Below are 6000 nucleotides of genomic sequence, written 5' to 3' on the forward strand. Positions count from 1 at the left end.
GGGTTCAGAAATTAGGTCCTTAGAGTGTTACTACGAAGAGGGTGTGCGCCCCAGCCTAGCCTGGACCAGCTAATCTCTGTGGGTTTTCCCTCCTTTCTTTGGGGTCCTCTAGCCACAGAGACCTCTTGGACAGCCAGTCTTGATTAAAAATAACCTACCCTAAGGTTCTTATCCACCACTCATCTGTCAGTTTGTCATACTGTGGTGGCTTGCCTGTTGCTGTGATGCTGGAAGCTATGCCATCTGTATTTCAAATACCAGCAGGGTCACTCACTGTGCACAGGTTTCAGCAGAACTTCCAGACTGAGACTAGGAAGAAGGACATGGTGATCTACTTCTGAAAAATTGATCAGTGAAAACCTTATAAATAGCAGCAGAACATTGTCTGACATAGTGCCGAAAGATGAGCCCCTCAGGTTGGAAGGCACTCAAAATACGACTGGGGAAGAGCTGCCTCCTCAAAGTCGAGTCAACCTTAATGATGTGGGTGGAGTCAAACTTTCAGGACCTTCATTTGCCTATGTGGCACGACTCAAAATGAGAAGAAAGAACTGCAAACATCCATTAATAATCGGAACGTGGCATGTATGAAGTATGAATCTAGAAGAATTAGAAGTTGTCAAAAATGAAACTAAACACTTGAAGATAGATATTCTAGGCATTAGTGAGCTGAAATGGACTGGTATTGGCCATTTTGAATCAGAAATCATATGGTCTACTATGCTGGGAATGACAAATTAAAGAGGAACAGCATCACATTCATTATCAAAAAGAACATTTCAAGATCTATTCTGAAGTACAATGCTGTCAGTGATAGAATAATATTCATACGCCTACAAGGAAGACCAGTTAATATGACTATTATTCAAATTTATGCACCAACCACTAATGCGAAAGATGAAGTAAGTGAAGATTTTTACCAACTTCTGGAGTCTAAAATTGATCAAACATGCAATCAAGATGCATTGATAATCACTGGTGATTGGAATGCAAAAGTTGGAAACAAAGAAGGATCAGTAGTTGGAAAATATGGCCTTGGTGATAGAAACGACACCAGAGATCACATGATAGAATTTTGCAAGGCCAACGACCTATTCACTGGAAATACATTTTTTCAACAATTTAAATGGCAACTATACACGTGGACCTTGCCAGATGGAATCCACAGGAATCAAATCAACTACATCTGTGCAAAGAGATGATGGAGAAGCTCAATATGATCAGTCAGAACAAACCAGGAGCCGACTGCAGAACAGACCATCAATTGCTCATATGCAAGTTCAATTAGACATTGAAGAAAATTAAAACAAGTGCATGAAAGCCAAAGTACAACCTTGAGTATATCCAACCTGAATTTAGAGACCATCTCAAGACTAGATTTGACCCCCAGACACCCTTTTAACTCAGTACTGAAGTCACTTCTGAGGGTCACCCTTCAGCCAAAGATTAGACAGGCCTGTAAAACAAACAATAATACATGTAGCTAAACCATGTATACAAGATCAAATGGGCACACCAGGCCAGGCGCAAGTATGAGAAGGCAGGAGGGGACAGGAAAGCTGAACGAATGGAAATGGGGAACTGAAGGTCGAGAAGGGGAGAGTGTTGACATGTTGTGGGGTTGGCAACCAATGTCACAAAACAATATGTGTATTAATTGTTTAATAAGAAATGAATTTGCTCTGTAAACCTTCATCTAAAGCACACTTACAAAAAGAAAAAGAATAGTTTTGATGCATTGAACACTGATGATTGATGACCAGATGTGTTGTGGGATGTCATCAAGGACATAATACATGAAGAAAGAAAAGTCATTAAAAAGATAGGAAAAAAAGAAAAGAACAAAATGGATGTCAGAAGAGACTGAAACTTGCCCTTGAACGTAGAGTAGCTAAAGTGAATGGAAGAAATGATGAAGTAAAAGAGCTGAACAGAAGATTTCAAAGGACGGCTCGAGAAGACAAAGTAAAGTATTATAATGAAACATGCAAAGACCTGGAGTTAGAAAACCAAAAGGGAAGAACACACTCAACATTTGTCAAGCTGGAGGAACTGAAGAAAACTTCAAGCCTCATGTTGCAATATTGAAGGATTCTGTGGGTAAAAAAATTGAACGACGAAGGAAGCCATCAAAAGAAGATGGACAGAATACAGAGTCATTGTATCAAAAAGAACTGATCAACACTCAACCATTTCAGGATGTAGCTATGATCAAGAACCAACGGTACTGAAGGAAGAAGTCCAAGCTGCACCGAAGGCATTGGAGAAAAACAAGGTTCCAGGAATTGACAGAATACCAATTAAGATATTTTAGCAAACAGATACAACGTTGGAAGCGCTCACTCATCTATGCCAAGAAATTTGGAAGACAGCTACCTGGCCAACCAACTGGAAGAGATCCATGTTTGTGTCCATTTCAAAGAAAGGTGATCCAACAGAATGCGGAAATTATCGAACAATATAATTAATATCACACACAAGTAAAATTTTGCTGAAAATAATTCAAAAGCGGTTGCAGCAGTACATTGACAGGGAACTGCCAGAAATTCAAGCTGGATTCAGAAGAGGATGTGGAATGAGGGTTATCATTGCTGATGTTAGGTGGATCTTGGCTGAAAGCAGAGAATACCAGAAAGATGTTTACCTGTGTTTTATTGACTATGCAAAGGCATTTGATTGTGTGGATCATAACAAATTATGGATAACATTGAGATGAATGGGATTTCCAGAACACTTAATTGTGCTCATGAGGAACCTGTACATAGACAAGAGGCAGTGGTTCAAATAGAACAAGGGGATACTGAATGGTTTAAAATCAGGAAAGGTGTGTGTCAGGGTTGTATCCTTTCACCATACTTATTCAATCAGTATACTGAGCAAATAATCTGAGAAACTGGACTATTTGAAGAAGAAGGAGGCATCAGGATTGGAGGAAGACTCATTAACAACTTTTGATATGCAGATGACACAACTTTGCTTGCTGAAAGCAAAGAGGACTCAAAGCAATTACTGATGAAGATCAAAGACTACGGTCTTCAGTATAGATTACACCTCAACATAAAGAAAACAAAAATCCTCACAACTGGACCAATAAGCCACATCATGATAAACAGAGAATATTTTCAAGTTGCCAAGGATTTCGTTTTACTTAGATCCACAGTCAATGCCCATGGAAGCAGCAGCAGTCAAGAAATCCAATGACGTATTGCATTGGGCAAATCTGCTCCAAAAGACCTCTTTAAAGTGTTAAAAAGCAAAGATGTCATTTTGAGGACTCAGGGGGACCTGTCCCAAGCACCTCACATGCACGCAAAAGCTGGACGATGAATAAGGAAGACCGAAAAAGAACTGATGCCTTTGAATTAGTGTTGGTGAAGAATATTGAATATACCATGGGCTGCCAGAAGAATGAAAAAGTCTGTCTTGGAGGAAATACAGCCAGAGTACTCCTCAGAAGTGAGGATGGTGAGACTTTGTCTCTCATACTTTGGACATGTTATCAGGAGGGACCAGTCCCTTGGTAAAGTACAGGGTCAGCAAAAAAGAGGAAGACCCTCAACAACATGGTTTGACACAGTGGCTGCAACAATGGGCTCAAACACAGCAATGATTGTGAGGATGGTGCAGGACTGGGCAGTGTTTCGTTCTGTTGTACACAGGGTCTTTATGAATCAGAACCAACTCAACTGCAGCTAACAACAACAGGGTTCTCATGGAGTCCCTGGGTGGTGCAAATGGTTAATGCACTCAGCTGCTAACTGAAAGGTTGGAGGTTCAAGTCCACTCAGAGGCACCCTGGAAGAAAGGCCTGGTGATCTACTTCCGAAAAATCAGTCATTGAAAACCCTATGCAGCACAGTTCTACTGACACACATGGAGTCACCATGAATTGAGTCAGCTTGATGGCAACTGGTTTAGGGTTCACATAACACATACCTACATTTGGGAACAAGTACCCCAAATGTTGCTTTGGGAATTTCAATTTAGATTTATAATTTACAGAACTAACTTCTCTCTAGTTCCTTCCCTCCTATTTATTCTACAAACATTTATTAAGTGTATACTATATGACAGGCACGATGCAAGATGCCCTGGTGGTGCAGCAGTTAAGAGCACAGCTGCTAACCAAAGGTCAGTAGTTCAAATCCACCAGCCAGCCATTCCTTGGAAACTCTATGGGGGCAGTTCTACTCTATCCTATAGGGTCGCTATCAGTCGGAATCAACTCAATGGCAAGGGTATGCAAGATGTTGGGAATACAATGGTGAATCAGACCTTAATACCTGCCCTCAAGTGACTCATATACTAATAGAGGAAACAGACATGTAGACAGCCCATCAGTGCTAAAACAGGTATGTGCTGGCCACTGGGGCAGCACATTTGAGGAGCCCTTTACCCTCAGCATCTCTCTTGGGAAGTTATTTTGCAATTTTTCATTAAGCATCTATCTTAGGCTGGGTTCTGTAGAGAAACAATATCAGTGAAGTGTGTGTGTGTATATATATATGTGCGTATACACATACATACATATATATATAGAAAGAGAGAAAGACAGAGAGAGAGAGCCATATCAAGAAAATGGCTCACGTGGTTGTAGAAACTGGGAAGTCCAAGTCCATGGCTCAGGTTGGAGGCTTCTCCTGACTCATGTAGCTGCAGGGGCTGACTAACTCAAGATCGGCAGGTCAGTTGGCAGGCCGCTGGCTCATGCGCTGTGGGTGCTGATGAATCCCAGATTAGCAGGTAAGATGGCAGGCTGCTGGTTCAAGTCTCAAAAACCAGAGTTCAGATGATGACAAGTAGAATGCAGGATCCAGAGCAGACCAAAAGCCAGTGAGCTTTGCCAGAAAGTCCATAAATATTGGATGCAGGCCATACCCCCAAGGAAACTCCCTTTCAATTGACTGGCTGCTCATAGCAGATCTCACCATGGAGGAGATTACATTATATTAGATCTTGTCATGGAGGTGATTACATCATTACATAACTGAGAAACTACATCATAACTGGCAAATCACTGAGAATCAAGGCTTAGTCAAGTTGACACACAATCTTAACCATCACCATCCACCCCTTGTCAGCTTCACACGAGTACACATCTCCTTTAACCATATGTAATCTCTAAATAAAGACAATTATTAAGTCATATTTGAACCTAACGTGATACAACTAACACACACACAACTGAAAAGGCCCTCGCCCTATTTACACTTTGTGATGGTTAAGGTTGTGCGTCAACTTGGCTGGGCCATAATTCTCAATGGTTTGACAGTTATAGTGTAGTTTGTCAGCTATGTAATGATGTGATCATCTCCAAGATGAGATCTGATATAATGTAATCACCACCATGATGAGATCTGCTATGAGGAGCCAATCAGTTGAAAGGGTGTTTCCTTGGAGGTGTGGCCTGTATCCAATATATGTGGACACATCTTATATTTCATTAGTGAAGAAAACAAAAATATTTGATGTACACTTACAAGGAAGAAATAGTCATAACAATTACTGTCTTCATTTCTGCAGCCGGTCACGTAGTCATTGCTAGTATTTAGAACTACCTTCTTCCACCACCCATTCCATATTCCTTTTACCCTCAGCAAGCACCTCAGCTGGTGGTGGTTCTTTGCCTGGTGGGGTGACCGAAACCTTCATTCCTGAAGGGTCTGGGCCATTAGTAGTCATGTCAGAATTGGGTTGCTGTAGTTTTCCATGGACTTTAATCACAGGACATGGTATTATTAACAGACACTGTAAGGGATCTCCTGCATTCCAGACATACTCTTCTTTACATTCATTACATAATATCAATCCAATTTCCCTTTGGTAGTCAGGATCAATCACACCAGCCAATATGGTAACTCCCTTGTTTGCCTGTTGCTACAGAGGCATGAGGAGCTCAAAGTGGCCGGGTGGCATTCTTAACTACCAGTTCAGTAGAAGTAGTAGTGATGTATCCCCAGGTGGGAGCATTCTTCTGTTTGGAACTAAGACCTCTAGACC

The sequence above is a fragment of the Trichechus manatus genome, unplaced genomic scaffold, assembly GCF_000243295.1.
Source record: "Trichechus manatus latirostris isolate Lorelei unplaced genomic scaffold, TriManLat1.0 scaffold00020, whole genome shotgun sequence".
NCBI classification, from domain to species: Eukaryota; Metazoa; Chordata; class Mammalia; order Sirenia; family Trichechidae; genus Trichechus; species Trichechus manatus.